Source organism: Ambystoma mexicanum, chromosome 4q (assembly GCF_040938575.1).
Source record: "Ambystoma mexicanum isolate Mex_15411 chromosome 4q, UKY_AmexF1_1, whole genome shotgun sequence".
Lineage (NCBI taxonomy): Eukaryota > Metazoa > Chordata > Amphibia > Caudata > Ambystomatidae > Ambystoma > Ambystoma mexicanum.
The window spans coordinates 14,915,721-14,938,333 of record NC_090928.1 but is presented as its reverse complement, the minus strand read 5'-3'; the positions used below and the strand labels follow the sequence as shown (position 1 = coordinate 14,938,333).

The 22,613-nt window shown below is 44.2% G+C and overlaps 1 protein-coding gene across 5 annotated transcripts in view; it reads right to left on the bottom strand.

Annotated features, from left to right (window-relative positions):
- Positions 1-22,038, bottom strand: part of VIT (vitrin) — a 2,362,557-nt gene extending 2,340,519 nt beyond the window's left edge. For 3 of the 5 annotated variants that reach the window (XM_069607360.1, XM_069607359.1, XM_069607361.1), the window contains exon 1: positions 21,790-22,026. The gene's annotated coding sequence lies outside the window, so the exon portion shown is untranslated. Of the gene's footprint in view, positions 1-21,789 lie in introns of all 5 variants that reach the window. The other 2 variants (XM_069607358.1, XM_069607362.1) reach the window with 2 other exon arrangements.
- Positions 22,039-22,613: the final 575 nt, after the last annotated feature.

The window sequence follows — 22,613 nt, the reverse complement described above, 5'->3', positions numbered from 1 at the left end:
TGTATTATTCTTCTCAGGTTATCATGCGTTAGTCTCCCTGGGATAAATCCTGATTGGTCTGGGTTTATTAGAGACGGGAGAAGTGGGGATAACCTGTTCGCCAGAATTTTAGTGTATATTTTTGCATCAATATTAATCAGTGCTATGGGACGGTATGAACTGGGGAGGGATGGGTCTTTCCCTTTTTTATGGAACACCAGGACCTTTGCTTCATTCATTGATTGGGTCACATTGCCCTGTTCTTTAAAGGTGTTTAGAAGTCTCGTGAGGACGGGGATGAGTATATCTGCGTATTTTTTATAGAAGGGGGCGGTAAAGCCGTCTGGGCCGGGTGCCTTGTCTGTCGGGAGTGCCGCTATTGCCTTTTTGATTTCCTCCTCCGATATCGGGTTCTCTAGTGCTATTCTGTCTTCCTCTGGGATTTTCTTTATAGGGAGGGTTTGCAAATAAGCGTCTTGGTCTACTTCGTTCGGGTGTTCTGTGGTGTAGAGATTTTGGTAAAAGTCCTGGAAGATCCTCCCTATGTTTGAGGTTTGTGTATGTAGTTCTCCCTGCTTGTCCTGCATACTCATTATGTTTATTGACTTTTGTTTTTCTCGCAGCTGTCTTGCTAAGAGTCTGTCCGCCTTATTTGCTTTTATATATAGCCGTTGTTTAAGAAATTGGAGGGATCTTTCGGCTCCTTTTGTGCGAAGCATTTCCAGTTGCCCCTGTGTGTGTTTTAGGGCCTTCTTTAAGGCTCTGGTTGGGTGGGATATAATTTCTTCCTGTATGTCCGTTATTTTCTTTTCGAGTTCTTTTTCCCAGCGGTATCTTAGGTTTTCTTTGGAGGCTTTCAGGGCTATAAAGTTGCCTCTGGTCACTGCTTTGAATGCCTCCCAGACCGTGCTGAGTTGGACCTCACCTGTGTCGTTTTGTGAGAAGTATTCCGTTATCTTGTCCCTAATCGATTCTCCCATTACTGGGTCCTGGAGGATATCCTGTGGGAGCCGCCAGCGCCACAGCCCTCCTCCTTTTTCTGGGGTTGTTAATTCTAGCCAGAGTGGGGCGTGGTCAGACAGGGATATTGACCCCGTTTCTATATCTTGGATTTTTCCCATAAGGCCCACCGACACCCAAAAATAGTCTATTCTTGACATCGTGTTGTAAACGTGTGAGAAATAAGTGTAGCCTCTCTGCTGGCCCTTTTGCTGTCTCCATACATCGCAGAGTGCGAGTTGATCCATTTTTTGTTTGAGTTGTTTGGAGGGGGCGCCCTGTGTGGAGGGGCCCGCAGTGCTCCTGTCTATTTGTGGCTGCCATGCGAGGTTTAGGTCTCCTCCCAGGATCACCTCTCCCTTCGCGAATCCCTCTAGCTTCTCCAGAGCCTCTCGAATGAATCCGTCTTGTCCCGTGTTTGGTGCATAGATTGTGGCCAGAGTTAGATGGGATCCGTCCAGGTGAACATTGACCATTGCTAGTCTCCCTTCTTTATCCGTGTGCCTGTCCGTTAGAGTGACCTTTGCTCCTTCTTTGATTGCTATCAGGACTCCTGCTTTTTTGTCCGTGGCATTCGATTGTGCCCATATCCGATATCCCCTGAGGCGTATTTTCTGCTTGTCCTGTGCTTTGATGTGCGTTTCTTGAAGCAGGAGGATGTTCGCCTTTTCTCTCCTCAGCAGGGACTCCACTTTCTTTCTCTTTATCGGGGAGTTCAGGCCTCGTATGTTGTATGTTAGGATTCTAAGTTTTCCCATTTCGTACTCTCAGATTGGGAGATTCCCCTTTCCTTAAGATGTGAGAACATTGCCTCTTCCGGTATCTTTCCCTCCCCCCCTCCCTCTAAGTCCCCCCAACTTCAAACTTTTGAACGTATAACTTCCCGAGGAGGGCCCGGGTACCTATGGTTGCTAGGGCGTTGCGCCTATCGCTCCCGGCCCTCATCGTGCTCGGTAACAGCTTCGCGGGGGGTCCTATACCCCGCATGACCTCAGACTTTCCTGAGTTTCAATTCCAAGGGGCCCTTCCCGGGCCGCCAATTAGTGTTTTCCGTGGACTGATGTTGGGTTGTATGTCTACCCATTTTACTTCTTCCTTTTCCGTATCTCTTCCCATCCTCTCGGCCTTTTTTGGAGACCGCCTCTCGTTCTGTCGTGCGCTCCCTCCGGATCCTCTGTTTGTATGTCCATAATTTGCAGTCCTTCATCGCATGTTGTCACTCTTCGCTGTTTGCCTTCCCAGCTGAACAGAAGGCCGAATGGGAACGTCCATTTGTATCTTATTTCCTTTGACACCAGTACCTTGATTAGCGGTGCCATATCTCTCCTTTTTTGTAGTGTGATCGAGGCCAGATCTTGGTACAGTTGGATGTCCGTCCCGTTCATCCTGATGTGGTCCAATTGTCGCGCCTTCCTTAATATGTGTTCTTTTTGTGGGTATGATGATAGGGCTGCTAGGACATCTCTAGGTCTTTCTCCGGGCGCCCCTGTTCTTTTTGGGCCCACTCTGTGGATTCTGTCTATCCCTATGGTTTCTGTGTCCTGTGCCTCCAAAATGTCTCTGAAGACTTCCTGGACTGCATTCTTGAGGTCCTTGTCGAGTACTGCCTCCGTGATGTTCTTGATCCGGATGTTAGATCTGCGTGAACGGTTTTCTAAGTCCTCGCACTGGATCTCTAGGTTGTGGGTTAGGCGTGCTAAGTGTTCCTGGGTCTCACTGTTTTGGGTTGTCTCTTCTTCTAGGTTTTGTATGATTTTCTCCACCGTGTCGGTTCTCTCTTCCAGTTGAGCGATGTCTCTCTTCACTTCTTGGACCACCTGTTTCATTTCGTTTCTCATTGAGGTGAACTGGTCCTGGACCGTGGTCATGAACCTCTCCTGTAGTTCCGCCCACCATGAGTGCATGTCTTCCCTTGATGGAAGCGATGGGGTTGCGTTGGTGCGGTTGCGGTCCTCTGGGGAGTCTTCCCGGGGTCTCCCCCTGGTATGGATCTGGGATTCAGCCGACCACATTTGGACCAGGTTCGCATCTTGTTTAGAGGACTGCGAGTTTGGGAGTACCATACTCCCCTTCCCCTTTGCTTTCGACATGCCTTCCTTGGGGAATTCTTTTCTCCTGCGGGTAAGGGGTAGAACAGAGTGCTTTTGGGAGGTCCCGGAAGGTGTGTCTTGCTTGTATTCCTCACTGGCTATCCCCCTGTTATGTGGGGTTGTTGGTGGGGTTGAGGGTCTTCCTGCGTGAGACGGGTGCTCTCGATAGGGCTTCGTCTGTGGCCGAGCCTAGTTTGTCCTTGTTTCCCCTTTCGGCCCTCCCCCACTCTCTTCTGCCCTGGAGTTGGGCTTATATGATGTCCGGCGTATGGCCCCCCGTGTCTATTAGCGTTGTGGGGGGGGGGGCGCACTCAACTTGTGCGCCTCCGGGCGGCCGATGTCGTGTTTCGTGGTGTTCTGGCCTCTGCTTCTTCGGAGCGGGCCGCGCGGTGTTTTGCTGTTATGCGCGCCTCGCCACCGCTCGTCTCCTCTTTGGTGGTGGGGGGGGCGTATGGGCTCCAAGGGTGTGGGCACCTTCTCTCTCCCTCATGTGCTTTGTCCGGGTGGTGCCGCGCTGAGGACAGGGTGTAGCTGCAGCGGCCGGTGTCTCCCTGGTGGTTCCCCTCTTCCGCGGGAGCTCGCGAGTAGCTCCGGAGGGGGAGGGGCGGCCGCTCCGCTCTGCCTCCGTAAGCCTAGTCTGGTAATCTCCGCCGATGCGAAGTCGACTCCCGCTGCCGAGTGCTGCCCTGCACGTATCGGGTAGGTTTTTGTGGCTTTCTCCACGGTTCTGAGCTGCTTTATTATCAATTCAGTGGCGGCCCGGGCGGAGAGCGAACTATGTGCGTCTCCCTATCTCGGCGGCCATCTTGGATCTCCCCTTGTGGATAGTTTGACCATCATATTCCTCTTCCATCATGTGCACCGGTTCTTCGTGTACACACTCTCACTCTTACACTCACTTCCTTGCACATACCTTCTATTTGAAACAGAATTGACTTACTGTATAAGCGCCTAATAAAAGCACAATAGATACATAAATACTCATCACATGCAGTCTCACAAGGACCCTCTAATACATGCTATGTAATATTGTCACATATTTGCTCCCTCTGGCTTTGCATCATTGGCTACAGTGCCAGCGCTGGTCCATCAACACCACCACCCAGAGCTGCAGAGACATTGGTGCCATCACCATCCAGGACCTCAGCAGCAGCACTGACCCCACTCCTGTCACCACCCCCATCAAAGGCCCAGTGCAAACAACACACTACCACACAGGGCCTAGCAGGCACCACCAAATATATCAATCATGCCCTCAGTGGTCATGCCAACATCACCAACCATGCCCTCAGCAGCAGCACTGGCAATACCAACAGTGCTTTCTGTAGAGGATGCCTCAGCCCCTTTACCAACGCCACCTTCACATACATTACTGGGACTGCAACCAACAACATAACCCAGGGCCTAAAAGGCAGTGCCACGACCAGCCATGAGCAGCACTACTGGTGCACATGGGCGTAATTTTAGGAGGGGACAGGGGAGTTTGTCCCCCCAACTTTCATGCCACTCAATTTTGTCCCCATTCATTTGGCTGGGGCACCTTTTCTTCAGATGTCATGTCCCCCCAACATTTTCAGCAAAGTTACTCCACTGCTGGTGCACCAACACCACTGCTCTGGGAAGTAGAGGCAGCGCCACCCCCAGAACCACCAAGGACCTCAGTGGCAGCACTAGACCCACTGTCACCAACACCACAATACCCAACCATGACCCGTTTAACCAACATCACCAGCTAATGCCTGCATGCCCATCACCACCACACAGGGCCTTACAGGCAGCACCACATGCACCAATCATGCCTTTATTGTCTATTCCACCGTCGCCAAACGTGCCCTCAGCTGCAGTTGGACATACTAATAACATCACTGTTGCTTCCAGGTGTAGTACTACCATCACCAATCATGCTGCCAGAGGAAGTGTCACTCCCACCAACACTGCCATGCATGCCACCAGTTTTAGCCTCACTAACACCATAATCACTACTACCACCTAGGGCCTCAGCTGCAGCACCAACCACATGACCAAAACCCTAACCCCTCAGAGGCCTTTCTAGGAGTGCGGCCAACATCACCTAGGGCCTAACATACAGCACCACCACCCATGGTTTTATCAGCAACACTAGCCCCACCACCACCACCATCACCTGGGCCTCAGCGGCAGCACATGCTCCAGGTTCAACATCACCAGTACCACTCAAGCCATTGATGAGAGAGCATACAAAACATAACCAAGGGCCTTAACAGGCAGTGCCACCACCACTCATGGTCTCAGCAGCACCACTGGTCCAACACCACCACCACACTGGGCTGCAGAGTCACTGTACATTCATTGCTGCATTATCCTTGCGGGTCTAACTGTTACTATGCAACCTATTCTTTTTTTAGAGAGGTGCAGTACCACTGACAATAAACAGATGTCCTTATTCTTATGAGGACATTTGTATGTTTTCAGAGCTACTGCAACTCTCCAATAAAATAATTTGTGAGGACATCTGTAAGTTGAAGCTGTAGCTGTCGCTCTTTCCGCCTTGCGCTATTGCTCCTTTTCCTTCTTGTACTGTCCCTCCACCCCCGTTGTGCTGTTCCTTCTACCTCCCCTTACACTGTCCCTTCTCCCTCACTTAAACTGTCCCTCCTCACCCCCTTGTGCTTTCCCTCTTCCACCATTCCACTGTCCCTCCTCCTCCTTGTGCTGTCCTTCTATCCCCCTGGCACTGTTCTTCCTTCCCCCTTGCCCTGCCACTCCGCCCACCCTTGCACTGTTGCTCCTCCCCATGCACATTTTGCTCCTTGCCCCTCTAGTGCGGTTCTGCGCTCACCTTTTGATTAGCCCCTTTTATGCTGTTGCACCACTTCCCTTTGCCATTTAATTCCTCCCCCCACCATGTGCACTCTCACTCCTTCCTTCAAATGTTGTACAAAGCTCATGTGCACTGTTGCTAGCCTAGCCTTTTTTATTCTCCATCGTACTGCCATGTATTTCTTATTTCTCCCCCCACAGTGCTTTGCTCACCTCCTGGTGCTGCCCTTCATTCCCCATGCTGTCCTTTCATCCTCCCTGTGCTGTCATTCCTCATTCCTTACTCCATGCTAAATGTAAAATGAATAAACAACTACAATCATCAAAACTATTGGCATTACCAGTGCTTTTTTTGATTGGCAGCCAGTGAAGTGCTCGGAGAGCCATTGTTATTTATTCCCTCCTGTTGAATATGAGTAGGAGTCTGGCTTCTGTGTTTTGGATCCCTGGAAGTATCTTTGTGAGGTAATCCAGCATACCTAGTTAAATGCTATTTGTGTAGTTGATTCCTGAAAGAACCATGGAGATGATGGCCAGCCCTCTCTGAGAGAGGTGGGGCATAATCGGCCAGATAGAACAAAGATAGTAGAAGAACTTTTGATGATTGCGTTGACTTGAGGTTCGAGTGTGGGTCTCATGTCCATCAATATACCTAGATGGTTAGGACAGTACAGTGATGAATCGGCGGATTCAGTCACTTCTCCGCAGTGGGGATCATTTCCTTGTGAGGCTAGAGAGGTGAGCCATAATTCCCCTAGGGGTAGAGGCAGGCAGGACCGCACAGGGAGAGACTCCCCTCTTGTGGACAAGGGCTCCCATTCCACAAAAGGGCTCCTTAAAACATTTCTTTTGGAACAACAGTAACATCACAGCTTCAGAAAAATCCATCAAACCAAGCTACTGTCTGTTATTATGCCATAAGACCCAAGATCCAACCTAAAGAAATATATGGTAAAACTAACGTGAAGAAGAAGAAGGGTGAGGGAGTAATATCTATCACTCTGTGGTTGGAAACCAGCAATACTGTGATGAGGAAGAATGAGCGAGTAATGGAGAGTGCTCAACTGTAAGAGAAAATAGACTATAATCTTCTGCTGGGGAGAACCCATCAATGTATCTTAAAAAGGTAAGAAGGACTACTGTCAGAGAAAAGTGAAACCTGAAAGTTTCAAATCAGCAGAGTTGTGGAGCTGACCGACACTGGGAGATCTTACATCGGGAAGAAGCAACAAGGTGCTGTGTGCGAGAAGCACCGACGGAGCAAGAGGTTGGTAGAACCGGGGAAGAAAACCCCAAGAGAGAGAGCCAGTCATGAGTGGTAGTGTGACCAGTGAAAGGTGGACTTTTCAGTCTGTCAACAACACAGAGGCTGCTATTACGCTGGCCCTGGGGAGACACGGACAAGAAGCAGAGAGAGTCGGAGTGAAATGCAAAGCCTTCCGGACTGCAAGTGAAGTCCCTCTAGTGCAAGCAGGCCCGGTGATGCCCACCCATGGGAAGCTACGTAATGGGGACGACCGCAGACCTGGGAGGGAACACAGGAATAAAGATTACCATCAGCATACTCGTCTCAGTGAGTTGCCAGAAATTAAGAAGAGTGAGAAACATTCAGGGACTTAGCCTATTCATCCCAGTAAATGTTCAGAAATTTAGAAGGATAAGAAACATTCAGGGACTCAGCCTACTGGTCCCAGTGAATGACCAGATATTAAGAAGAGTGAGAAACATTCATGGACTCAGCCTACTTGTCCCAATGAATGTCCAGATATGAAGAATAGTGAGAAACATTCAGGGTGTCAGCCTACTCACCCCTGTGAATGACTAGATATTAAGAAAAGTGAGAAACATTTGGGGACTCTGCCAACTCATCCCACCCAGGGAATTGCCAGATAGTAAGAGGAGCAAGAATCCTTCAGGGGCTCAACCTACCTGTTTTAGAGAACAGCCATAACTATTGGATCTACTATACTTGCCCAAAAGAGAAAATCAATCAACCAGAAAAGGAGGATCTTGATATCAAATATATTATTCATAAGGAGCTAACAAACCATGGGCATATAGAGAATAAGATACAAGTAGAGAGAGATCCAATATCCTTAGAAACATTGGAGAAAGAGAGACTTTCAGAGACACTTCAGAAAGACATTGAATGTGAGATTCCAAAGCCAAGAAACCAGAGGAGGAGAAGCCTACAATGAGAGCAGAAAGGGGGAACCAACGAATGGAAAAGTCCCCTAGAAGAACTGAATAAGCTAATCCAAGAGATAGACAAAACTATCTTAAAATGATCTACTAAAGATGGGGAAGCCTATCCAAAAGAAGGGAGACATTCTATTGGGCTTTTGCTGTGTTGTCATAGTGGTAGGATCAGTGCAGCTTAGTTTTGGACAGAGGACAGACTGATTACTTTTGACTTCACAACAGATGACGCGCACCTTATTGCATAGTAAGGCCTTTTTACTTATAAGATCAATAAAGGATTTGCAAGAATAGCCAAAACAGGTTTGTCAACTTCTTCTGACCTTCCTCAGTACCCATTTCCAAGGTCATGTATGAGTTGTTTCAGGTGTGGCATGATGTGAAATTATTATTATGGGTTTTAGGTAGTTGTCTATTATCCATTCATATATTCACATGAGGTAGCTGCTGAGGGTAGTGCTGGGGTTTCCGTCATCTGTCATTTTGTACATGATTTGCGTGTCAACTTCATTGTTGTAACAGGTGAGCCCATAAAATAATATGACCTTCATCAAAGGAGTCCTATGTTTGTTTGTTTGTTTATTTATTTATTAATGCGCTCCAAGCCCGTGGGCAGTCGGGCGCAGCAAAACAAGTAGATTCGAAACTTAGTTACAGAGGCCTGAACACAGCCTATTACAAAAACAGTGGTAATTTACAGCAAGTGATACTTTACAGCAGGTGATACAGGTGAGGCAGTACATGTAGGATCAGCAGGAGGAAGCGCAGAGGAATGTTGTCTTAACAGGTGTTGCAATCGTTGTTGTGCAGCCATTTGATGGCATTAGATCTAAATCTAGTGTAAGGTAGGGGGCGTCTAAGGTCAAGTGGGAGTGTGTTCCATGCTTGGGCAGCTCTGACTGGGAAGCTAGATCCACCCGCCGTGGTGAGTTTAAATCTAGGGACTTCAAGTAAGTAGGTGTTGGCAGATCTTGTCGATCGGTTAGAGGACCTCCATAGGATTCTTTCAGCTAGGTATGGGGGTGCTTGGTTGTTAAGGCATTTGGCTGTGAGAGAGATGGTTTTGAGGAAGATTCTGTCCTTGATCTTGAGCCAGTGTGCCTCGGTCCGATGTTTGGAAATGTGCTCTCTACGTGGGATATTCAGGGCTGCTCTAAGAGCATTATTCTGTAATCTTTGTAGTTTGTCTGTGACCGCCTTGTTTGCACCTGAATATAGGGCGTTGCAATAGTCCAGTCTGGACATGACAAGAGCATTGGCCAAGGTGAGGCAGCTGGCACTTGACAGGAAGGGTCTGGCAGCACGGATAAGTTTACACGTGTAAGTGGTTGTGGAGGCTAGGGAGTTCACTTGCTTTTTGAGGGAGAGAGCTGAATCGAGGTAAAAACCTAGAGTTTTAACCTCGCGCATAACCTTAATAGTATTATTGTCGATGTTGAATGAGGCATAGTCCGGGGTGAGTTTAGAAAGGTTATGGTCTGAGCCGAGGAGCAATATTTCAGTTTTATCGTCGTTCAGGCAGAGGCCATGGGTGGCCATCCATGCCTGAATGAGGATGTAGATTTTATTCACCAAAGCCAGGTCCGCTCCATAGTTGCCCGAAAGGGGTATGAGGATCTGGGTGTCATCTGCGTAATTTGTATAGGTGACACCCAGTCTGTCCAACTTGTCAAACAGTGGCTTGGTGAAGATATTGTACATGGTGGGTGAGACACAGGAGCCCTGAGGGACTCCACATGTAATTTGGATGGGGTCGGCACAGGTGGATGTGGAAAACACTCTCATGGTGCGGTTGGCTAGAAAGGATTGTACCCATGCTATAGCTTCTCCTGTGAAGTTGGCAGCGAGCTTGAGGTGGTTGCATAAGACTGCATGATCCACCAGATCAAAAGCTGCTGACAGGTCCAGTAGGAGCAGCAGCGCTGTTTTACCACTATCCTTAAATTCATCCATTTTAGTTTTAAGATCTATTAAGGCTGTTTCGGTGCCATGGAGGGGGCGGAAGCCCGATTGGCGTGAGCCAAGTAGATGGTTGAATTCTAAGTAATCTTGAATTTGGAGATAGGCCACTCTATCGATGATTTTTAGTAGAAAGGGTACAGTGGTGATAGGCCTATAGTTAGTCGGGATGGAAGGGTCAAGGGTTTGTTTTTTAAGAAGGGGGAGGACCCACGATTCTTTTAGGTTGGCTGGCACTGTGTTGGATTTGAAGGAGGAGTTAATGAGCTTCGAGATAAATGGGGCTAAATCTCTAGCTGCGTCCTTTATTATTTGGGCAGGGCAACTGTCACCCTTGCAGTTGGAAGGCTTCAGAGAGAGTATAACCTTCTCAGTGTCGATGATAGAGATAGGTTTAAAGCTAAAAGGGGGGATAGTATTGGGTTCAGTCACTAGTGGTACTTGTTGAACAGTGGGAGAGAGGGTGTCCTTTTTATTAGTTATTTTAAGTTGGAGGGTGGCAATTTTATTTGATAGGGCATTCTGGATATTCGTGCACCATATCTTGTCTTTGGGAATTGTATCAGTAGGTTGGATGGGAGATTCCATTTCCCTGAGGATGGCAAAGAGTTCCTTAGTATTAGATTTGGCATTGGTAATTCTGTTATTGAATACATTTTTTTTAGTGTTGATAATTTCAGACTTGTAAAGTTTAGTAAATTGGGTTAAGTTAGCCTTGTTGTCGTCGGTGGGCGAGTTACGCCAGATAGTTTGGAGTTTTCGTTTCTGATTTCTCAGGTCTTTAAGCTGGGGGGTGAACCAAGCATTAAGGTGGGCTTCTTGTTTAGCTTTACGTAGTTTTGGGGGTGCAATCGTGTCTAGAGCATGAGACATGGCTTTATTAAAGGTGTCTACTAAGGTGTCTGGGTCAGTGTTGTCTTTCAGGCCATTGATAGTGGGGAGGAGAAGGGGGATAAGTTTTTCTGTGGTAATGTCTTTTTTACTTCTAGTGGGAAGTGGTGGTATCATTTTGATAATTTTAGGGCTGAGCAGGTCAAGTGTGGCAGTGAAGTTTATTAGGTGGTGGTCGGTCCATAGTTGAGGGGTGATGTCAGTAATGACTATGTTGCAGTTAAGTTCAGATACCCAGTCAAGGGTCCGTCCTTTAGTATGTGTGGGGGAGAGGACTTTTTGTGTAAGGCCGTGGTCATTTAGAATAGCTGTTATGGCGAGGGCATTTTTGTTGTCTGGCTCATTAAAGCCGATGTTGAAGTCGCCCAGCATCAGCATTTGCGAATGATTTTGGTTATTGTTTGCTATGAGGGTAGTGAGATCGTCTTCAAAGGTTCCCATGGGGCCAGGGGGCCTATAGATCAGGTGAATGGATAGCGTACGGTTATTGGAAAGTTGCACTTTAGCTGATAGTACTTCACAGGAAGTACATGGGGGAGAGGTGGTGAGTCTGATGGGCAGAGTAGTTTTGGTAATGATGGCTAAGCCACCGCCTTTAGCGTTAGGTCTGTCTACTCTATGGATCTGGTAATTCTCAGGTATGGCTAGCATCAGGGAGGGTCCTGCTGCCTCGTGGAGCCATGTTTCTGTTACGGCAAGGAGGTCAATGCTACTAGTGTTTAGTATGTCAGCGATCTCAGTTGCATGGGCTACCATGGATCTTGCATTAATCAAGGATCCTGTAAGAGGTAAGGTGTTCTTAGTGGTGGGATAGCTTACCTATAGATGTTGAAGAGGAGTGACAAGAGGCTTGATACCTGTTGGACTCCACAAGTAATGGGTCGCAGTTATGAAGTGGAAGGGAGGAGCCAGGAGATTTCTGTTCTGTCCTTTAGGAACACTCTCATCCATTGTAGAGTTGTGTTATTGAGTCCGGTTTCTTCAAGCCTCTTCGAGCAATCTAGCAAGTTATTACACTCTACATGCTGCAGGATTTGGCTGTATAGATAGCTCAAGCATTTTGTCTGGGTATGGCATGTTTGAGATACGACAAAAGTTGGAAGTGTCTTCTGGGTTTCCAGTGGTGTTTTTTAGAAGTGGTTTGACGTATGCGGTCTGAAAATATTTGGTACAATTTGTGTTTCAAGCAAGCAGTTAATTAATTTGCAAAAGTAGAATACTGGTATCTCCATGTTTAGGATTTGTTTGTAGATGTTCGGCGGGCAGGGGTCAATGCTAAGTTTCACCAACTTTTCAAAATTGGGTTTGGTTAGTGATTTAAAGCTGTTCATCAGTGAGGTTTTAGGCTGAATGTCATTGGTTGAAGGCAGTTTGATTGTTTCTTCCAATTATGTTCCTTACTGCTGCATTGATGGATTTCTGTATATTTACTACTTTACTACTGAAATGGTTGGTGATATCATCACATAGTTTTTGGGTAAGTGAAGGTACTTTGCTGCAGGAAGTGGGGTTTTTCATCTCATCAATGATTTGGTAAAGTTATTTTTCTGGATGGGGTGCGTTAATGATTTGTTCAGCATAGTAATGTTTCTTCGCTTTAATGATTTATGTTTTGTAGCAGTGGAAATGTTTTGGATAGTTGATCTTGTATTGTGGATTGTAGAGTTTCCTCAATTCTTTTTCAAGTATTCAATTTCTTTTTTTAGGGCTTGTAGGTGTGGGATGTGAACCCTCTTGCTGCTGACTTTTTTTCTAAGAGGGTGCCCTTTAGTAGCGGGAGGGTGTGTATTGCTTTGTTTATCCAGGTTTCTAGTTTATTTAACATTTCTTTGAGCAGTAAGAGTTCTGGATCGTAAGGGTTGGGCTTGGTCTCTTCTGAAAGATGTGCAAGTTTCTCCAGGTTTAGAGTTTTCCAGCTTCTCTTGGTGTAGTTTTATGTCCTTTGGGAGGTGGGAACTGACCCTTTGGTGTATTGGTAGTAAAATGATTAATTAGATGATCACTCCAGAATACCTGAATGGGTGGGGAGATGATTGTTAGGCTTGCTTCACAAAATAGTATGTTGTGGGTGTTGCGTGTCCCTCCTTTGAACATTTATTGGTGGTGAAAGCTGGCCATGTCAGAGCCCAGGATTTTGGGTGCTGATTCTGTTCGCTCCTCAATCCAAAGTTGGATGCTTCTGAGGGCTGTTAGATGTTTGTGTTTTACCACTAGGTTAGCAAATACATCCGCACATTATTCAGCAAAGGATGGGTTACATGATCATGGTCTGTGAATAAGTAGGAAGGAAGGGCTGGTTTGGTGGTTGAGTGTAAAGTGAATCAGGAGTTCTTCACAGTCTGGGAAGTCCACGTGGTGTGAAGTAGATATTTGTAGGTGTTCTTTGTGTGCCACATGTGACCAATTTAGAATCGGTACAGAGGGCCCACAGCAAAACTACTGTCTTACCTCTTGTCTCTGTGGTCTTCAATAGGGGACTAGTCCATCTATTTCTTTGTAATATTGCATAAGGGCATAGTTAAAGGAATTGGAGCATTGTCTCTGTGGAGGTCTGGTCACATCTGCATTCTATCTCAATCACCTCCACTCCTTCAAAGGCAGGATCCTCAGTTTCAGAAATTATTTATTCAGTTTAGTTCTATTTATTTTTTATAGATTAGAGTTTTTGTGAAATGATACATACTTTTTTGTAGGGGAGCTGATTGTTCCCTAGACCCTTACACCACCATAGGGAAACTGGTCATATAATTTCAAACAGCAATCCTTTCTGTGAGATAGACAGCCAATGGGAAATGCTCAATCTCCAGAAACCCTTGTGTCTTCCAGAAATGACAGGTGGACATGACTAGTCTTAGTAGTGTGACCAATGATTCAGCTGCTTATAACTGGATATTCAACTGGATGATTAAGTCCTGAGTTTCAAGCATAACTTTCCCCGCACAATACTGGGCTTTTATCAGTAAATTGTAATATCTCCCCTCAGCAAAAAATACAAAGCATGCTTTTCTACTTGCTCACACCCTATATCGATGAATAAAATGCTGCATTTGTCATTGAATTGAATTAGGCAACATAGAGAACTCCTTTGTACTTCAAATTAAGTTTTATTCAATTTTCTATGGCTCCCCTTTTTCTCAGACCCTACTATGACTTGTGTCATAAACATCTTACAAGTCTACAATCCTATATTCCTTTCCTCTGAGTTATTTTATCATTTGCTCTCCTTTGTGTTCAAGGTCCCAGGTTCTCATGTGATCTTCACATTTTTGTGCAAAATATCATGATCAGACATCCATCAAGTGTTCTTTCTCTCAGCTGGATGAGCTCTCAAAATCTACCATTACTGGCACATCTCAACTCTCTGCAGCTGATCCACTGATGACTGTGAGTACCGACATTCTTTTATCTGGATCAATACACTGGTACCATTTTAAAAAAATGATGGATCCTTTCTGTTGTCCTCTCTTCTCTTGTGTCTTAACAACTCTGTATAAAATGACACCACCCACTCTCATTGTCAGGTCATACAACATGCCTAAAACTCCTATGATACTCAGCTATCTTTTAATATTACCGATGATAACCAATGACAGCATTAGTTGCAGAGAAAATGTTTAAACAGAACACAAATATGTTCTTTTTGAGTGAGCTGGTGAATTAGGCAAAGTGGACAGCCTCTGTGACCACTTTGCCAATGAAGGTTATACTTGTACGATCATCATTGTGATGAATTGACTTCTACCCTGCAGGAGTAGAAGCATACAGAGAGGCTAAAGTACCCACTCAGCCCTAACACTTCTACAAACCAAGAGCCAATGCACTCCTAAAGGTAAAACAGACACTGTTAAGGGATATAGCTCCTTTGCCTTTTGCGGTGTCATGGGACAAGGGAAGGTTATACTCGCATGAGGGGTGTGAATGTGAAACCGTACAATCCAAACAGTGAAGTATACCAGTCCGAAATAAAGGAATATCCAATCAAAGGTTTATAAAAATATATGTACTTTAATTAACCACAATATATGCAACAATAACTAAATAGAAACACTATGCAACCTTTAGCCCCGTTCAAAGAACACAGAATATGCAAGATAGCAAGATGCAGCACTCTGGGTAAAAACACAATAACAACCACAAAGTTCTTGTAACAAATTTGTTCTTGACGTGCAACAGGGATTAAAGTGACATAGCCAGACTCTAGGGCCCAAGATGGACCAGAAGGGTAGTTTACAGGTAATCACCCTGTTCCTGCTTCATTTCCTCACTCAAATAAATTCTTACACACTCTTAATGTTTTACCTACAAGCCTCCCTGGAACTCAGGAGTCAAGTCCTAGCGGCACTTGAACAAAACAAAGATGACTTTCAGTTCACCTTAATGCAATTGCATCAAAATGAATAGACTGTCACAATGGACTTGTCATGTGTCAGGAATAGGAAGATAAGCTAAATCTCGGACGAGCCCCCAATTTGTAACAGTTTATTGAGAAGCCACCCTCAACATATAGCAGCAATGACACCACCAATTTTACAATCTTGGGGAAGTACCCTGCAATAATCCGTGCCACTAGGATTGGACAGTTACCCTTCTCTCTCCTCCCAAATCCAGCCTCCAAGGCAGGATTGGTTTAGGGGTCTGGATTAACATATGTCAATTCTCATGTCTGTGAAATTTTTCTGTGAGCATTGATATTTTTTCACTTTTACTATTTTTAAATGTTTTTATTTGCACACACCTGTGCAGGCCGTTTTTGTTTTCAATGTGTAAACTTCTTGTTTTCAATGTAACAGGGATCTTTGATTCCTCCTTCTTTTGTAAATTAGAATGCTGCTTGTCCATTGGTAATGACAGGTAGGCCCCATTCAACATGGCTCTTTAATTTACTTGAAAAACAACAACAAAGGCCAGGTCGTTTTTGTTTCAGTATTTAAAATCTTGCTATTCATGTTAAAGGGACTTCTGTTTGTGGCCTTTAAATGCACCCCACAATTGGTTCTCCTGCTCTTTTTAGTGGACATAGGTTCGGTCCCCCAGACAGCGTGGTGCCTCCGGCCCTCAAGTTTGGTGAAACTGGTGGAGGTGCACAGGGGGCTGGTTCACTGTGGGGAAGCTCTCACGACATTATGCCTCTGGGTCCCGGTGCACTCGCAATTAGAAGTGCACTGTGATGCTGATAATGTGTCATGATGAACAGAAATGTGCTCGAAAAGAATAGCCATGAGTTCTGCTGGTCGTGCCAATTAAACTGCATTCATTCCATGCACCTTGCTCCCAGCTTTGCATAGCAGCAGGGGAAAATGTATTGGCTTCTTTCTGCCTGAGTCAAAGAAAGCTTCACATGTTCTCTACAGAGCTATGCTTAACTATCTCAATGCATTTGGATGCATAATAAATATTGATCTAATGTGCCATACTTACAAACAACCTGTGACTTTTTACTACTACTTGGCTTTGCTCTTACTCTGCTGAGAGCACTATTTGAGCAGTACAGAATGGCCCGGGGTGCTGGTAAGTGACTAGGAAGCTTGGGCGCTTTCATCAAATCCATGGCTAAAACGCTGCGCTCTGATGCTCATCCCGAGCCTGCAGTACTGAACCTACCCTCCGCAGGGGTGTGAGTCCCAGATATGCAGTAGCTCTACCAGAACACGCAGGAGGGATTCATCCTCCATCAACTCTATGGTCAATGACATCACCAGTAACTTAAATGCTTTGAGCTCAAAGTTCGACAAGAAAAGCAATCAAAAAACGGAAGCGGAGAACACAATTATTCAAGCTGAAGGTGGCTTCATCGAAATTCGCTCTACTTCTGGGTACACGGATAAAAAAACTCAAAATAGTAAAGGCATAATATGAGGACTTGGAATGTCATTCTCATCGCAACATACCTACAGTTGGGATCCTGGAAAATACGCCACTGAACAACATGGAGAAATTTGTGGAGAGCCTGCTCGGAAACTTGCTTGAAAATCCCCTCCCTCTCGCTGTGTACTTGTTGGTTGAGTATGCCCACCGCTCTTTGAAATTCAAACCAAGATGTGAGACACATCATTGGCCAATGATTGGCTATATCCTAAATTGCAGAGGCTGGGATGTACTCTTAAAATATACAAGGGTGGTCCACCAAAAATACAGCAAAGTGTTTGTATACCCATACTTCTCAACTTCTGTACAGAACAAAGAGAAGAACGTCCTGAGGATTAAGGATCTACTACACGAAAGGGTCATCAAATAGTCAATACTATTTCCAACAGAACTTCATTGTCAGTTTAAAGACAAAACATATGTTTTCAAAGCTCCAGAGGAAGCAATGTTGATTCTAAAGCTTAATATACCTGTGCCATGAGATATATTAATTACCACCTCTTTATTTTGTCATGTTTGTTTCATTATCATGTCAACAGTTTTTGTATTCTGCAAATCAGGCAACCAAGCGCAGTTTATTTTCTACTCAACTATACTAAATGAGTGCAGAGATGTATTTTATGTTTGCTTAGTGGCTGCATTATCCTAGCTAGTTTCACCCAGGCAACATATGTTTAAATATGGTGCAGAAGTTAGCTTCAATGACACTCTCCACTTGTGCAAGCACACAATGTTTTGATGTTTTGTTTTCCTGTGTTTAATGGTTACACTATAATATTTCAGGTTGCGCAGGGAGAGGGGGTAGGTTTGGAGTGGTGCATACTTTAATATCCACTTGGCAAGATACTAGCATGCCTCAAATACATTGTCAACATATAATCAGTAGGAGCCGATTATATCTCAGTAAACAGGCCTGCATGCATAATAGTCATAGGTTGACACTATGGGATGCAATCTAATCTTCATTAGTTGGAATCAGAGTGGTTTGAACAACCCAATTAAAGCACTTAAGATCCTTTTATATATTGAGCGACATGAAGTACACATTTCCTTACTCTAGGAAACGCATGGTACTAGATGGGTTCATGAGTCCTTTGCAAAATAATTGAGAAAATATAGGTATTAGACTGCCATTCAAACTTTTTTACTCAGTTGTTGACCCATTGGGGTGATTCACCATACTGCATTGTATGTGCTGGGGTCTTCATCTCCTAAGTATAAACATGTGTGACCCCGGCTTTTACATGCATGCAATTTCACTTTGAGATATAAAAAGGCTTCAGCGCATGTAATATGGGGTGGGGATCTAAGTACGATATTGAATGTTGAATGGCTCTGTGTACTGTATGGGATTGGCACATAAAAACTTAACCAAATTCGCCCAGGTGGTTTTAGATGGCATTGCTGACAGAAAATGGGTCACTGCTTTGGGTTCCTCACATCCTGACAACAGTGTACACTTTTTATATGTCAGTCCATGGCATTCCTCCCTGTATCCCAACCCCTTGTGGGCTTAGTACAATCATGCAATATTCTTTCTGGCAAATTCTCAGATCACTTCCCTATCGTGTTGGACCTAGGTCGAGGGTCTGGTCTCATTGGAAGAATGCAATGGAAGTTTTGGCCTGATTCACTATTTAGATCCAGTGCTCCAGTCCAAATTTTAGGAACATATCCAAATGTTCTTCGATCTAAATGTCGGGTCAGTGGCGAGGTGGGCACACTGTGGTATGCGTTTAAAGTTTACGTCTCTGGAATCGCCATATCTACAGAATGTGGCATTCACTGCAATATGCCTAAAGATCTTAGGGCCTAATTCATGGAGTGTTTAGAGTGGAGCAAAGTGACTTTGCACTGCTAATAAACATGTTCCACTGGGCCTAATTCAAAGAGCGGTGCATTCTGTACTTTTGCAGAGTGTTAGGGAGAATTCTCATAAATGTGCTAATTCTCTCCACCTTAGAGACCGCCAGCAACTTTGCTGGATTTTGAGGACTTGATTTTTTTTACCTGGGGAGAGTGTGATCCTTTTTACCCACTCTCTCATGTATTTTTATGTGTGTTTTACTCTTGTGTTCTTTGATTGTGGAGTTTTAGAAAACTCCATAGGCATCATCTTTTCATGTGTGTCACACAGCACCCTCAGTGCAGTGACATAGGGAAGCCTTTTTGGCTGTCCCAATGTTTAAATACCTTCTCTGGGATAAACTACTGTTTCCCAGAGAAAGTAAAGTGAAATTGATTTTACTAGTCTTTCCAAATTCCTAGACCCAGCACACACTATCTTACAATAGAGTGCTGGAGGAGTTACTTAGTATCCCCTATGTCTAGAAACTCATGTAGCATTCAAATGCTACACTTCCCTCTCGAAATGGCTGGTGGCAGTGGTTTTGCAACGAAGTACCATGCCCGAACCTCTAGCAGACTTCCTAAAACACAGGCATCCTCTTGATTTCTACGTTTTATAAAATGGTTGCTAAATAGCAAGTCATCCGACTCTAAGTGACAAATGGGCAAATTAGGAAGTGGACATCAGTTGTAAGAAATGAGGCAAGCTGGCAATATACACAGGATCCGTGTTATCCTGTTCAGACTTATGACTGGAATCGTTCATAATGCTTCTTCGGTGGAACACTAAAATACCCAAAGCAATGTCTCAATTTCTACATCGTGGCCTCTGCTTGCTAAGAGAGGCTTCGTTCTTCGTTCTCTGGGAACAGCGGATTCCTCCTGCTATTTTGGAAAGCCGGCTAAATGATTTGACTTGGATTTATACTAATGAGTTGTATAAATATGGCTCTACTGCCTGCCGTCAATCACGCCAAATACATGTGGACACATGATCAGACTTATGTTTTGGCTTATAAAAGCAACCAATAGCGCAGCTAGTTTTGAGTCATGTTTTGTATCTGATACTCATGCCTTATTGCATATTGTGATATCATGTTTACATTGAATACTTACTGTCTACCTTGTGATTACATTTGGAATAATTTTAATGCCATGTACACTTTGCCAAGTGATCAAAATAAAGTATCAAATAAAGAAAATGGTTCAGTGCAATGTAACATATGTGAACATATTTCCAAGAATGTGCATGCATGGTGAGACATCATGGAAGATTTTAAGAAGACCCGATAGAAAACATTTAATCTGGGACAACAACAGATGTTGACACTTACTTCGAAATATGCACGATCCTTTGATCTTGTGCATAAAATAACACTACCATATGGAACAGCTTTCAGTTATGGGATAATCTACCCACTACGGAACTTAATGACTATATTGCAAGCTACCGATGATATCTGTCATAAAATTGAGGAACACGGTTGAAAGCAGGCCCAGTGGGCACCTGTAAATATTATTATAAAGATACAATTTCCCGTGGCAAATACAAGATACGTCATGAGTAGGCCACTGCTGTGGTTAAATTAGGGTTCTTTAAAGATGTTGGTGGCCATGTAATGGCTACATTAGGAGCTATAACTGAGGAGTTAGTGGGGGTTTGTTCCTTTGACAAATATTTTTCACTGAATTTCAATGTTTTCTTAGGGAAAGCCTAACCATAACCTCCTTTCAAATATGTTTTAATGAAGTACATATCATACGTTTTATACCTAGTGGGCACTCACAGCCACGGCAGGATCCCGCTATATAAAATATCAAACCGGTAACATTGGGGAAAATTCACAAAACTGTTTTGTTCACTTGCTGTGCACGTGCATACTCACTGTTATTAATCAGCGGCATGAAGAGGGCGTGCTAGAGAAAAGGCCTCCAAAGTTACTAACTGTCTCATAACTGCCCAAGTCGGGTAGGGACAGGGGGAGGTAAATATGTAGGCATACAGGGCCAAGGGAAACGTGCATTGCATTTCTTGTGTTCGCAAATGTTTCTGAATTGGCCCCGTTTTTTTCTCAGCTTGATAAGCACTCTAAATAAGAAAAAACCTGTAATATGATTAGAATGAGCTCTGTGCGCATATAGCTGCAGTCCGTGTCGAAATTGCAGGGCGCGTCTGTGAAGCAATGTGATCACTCTCCTTTGTTTAATCAGCTGTCTACCATCAGAGAACATGTTCACAAGCTAGCAAGTATAAACATGCCCGCCATTAGCCGCACACTCAGCGAACAGCTGTGAAAACCAAATACTTCTAAAAAATAAAATCTTGAAAATCTGCAGAATGTCGGTCCATACAAAGACGGTGTAAGATTTAACATCTCGTATAAAACATATATATATATATATATATATATATATATATATATATATATATATATATATAATGGTCAGCATGGGTGTTACGATCCATGGTAAAATCTCTGGTTTCACGCGATATTTACAAACTACTTTGCTTTCGTTGACATAGTTTATAGTGTCACCTGATCCCCTCGGTGGCATTATAGAGTACATGATTATACAAGCACACACAGACACGTTTCTAGACGATTCCATTTGTACGAGTTGGAAAACTCATTATTAACTTGTCACTATATAAATCTTGAGGTTGGTCTTCAACAGAAATATTGCTATAGAATTGACATGTTTATAATTGTTGCTCAAAATATGTTTCTAACTTTTCATTAGCATGTTGTTTTGGTTAATTGTTGCCCCTTTAAAAACAGATTTCCTTGTTAGTGTGTTCTTGAACTAAGGGAAATTTCGGAAGACCAATATCACAACATAATGTTTTCTTGAAATACTTTTCGAATCAAGATGCAACGTGTGAAGTATCTGCAAAAGTTGGGACATTTCTGTAATGTCTACTGATCGCCGAGCAGTCACTGAAATACACAAGCACGAGCACCCTTGTAATAACTATCACTCGATCTGTCAGATGCATTTTTTTTAATGTTCTATGTTTACATAAGTGAAAATGTGTGTAGCGTGTATCCTTAAATGCTCTGCTACATTGTTAGCATGTCAATGACACATATGCAATATTATACATGTACAACTATACACGAAACAGACAAAAGTGCTGCATACGGTACGGCAGGCTTACCTGTAAACGGATTTGATCCCTTCAAACATCACCGTGGACGACCAACTATCTTCGTCAGTCCATTCCAGTCACAAACGTTCGAACATTATTATTCAACGGCCAAACAAGTGCCGTATGCTTGGTATATTATTTTCTGTATAGTCCGGCAGGGTAATCAGACATTCCCTTCAGTCTTTCAGCTGTGAGAAAGCCCCACTGCACTCTCACGTTGAGCAAAGCTACTTGCATTAGCTGCTTGATGTAGGGAGTCTCCTATTTATCATGTACTCCCTCCCACTTTTTTTTAGTGGTCAATTCTGTCAGGCCACGTCATACAAAAAAAACACTGTTGTAAATGTTTTGGCGCCCATTACAGAGCTGAATGTGAGAAAGCAAATGCCAGCGGAAAAGCCAATAAAGATTTGCAAAGATAGAACGCATGTGGAAAAAGATTTGCTCAAACTTTCGAAACACTTATAGCACTGTGCACCATATGAATCACCGCTGGCGTGCCACGTAAAACACGCAGTTTTTTTATTCGAATCTGAGAACATGCTTTCATTATTGTCAGAAATCGTTCACCTGAAGGTTGCTTTCATAGAAAAATGAATTTAGATCAATTTTTACCAGCGAGAATATTTCGAATGGAGCTTATGAGAAAATAACTGGAACTGTTTATGGTGGCTCAAGTCCTTTTTAGTTTTGGCTATTTACACCTCTACATGTCCCTCCCCAAAACACATCCTACTGCGATCTCTTTGAGATCGATTTATCAAGCAGTACCATACCGTCAACGCTTCTGCTGTAAGTGCCTTCCAGTGTTATTTCAGAGCAGTCTTCAGAGA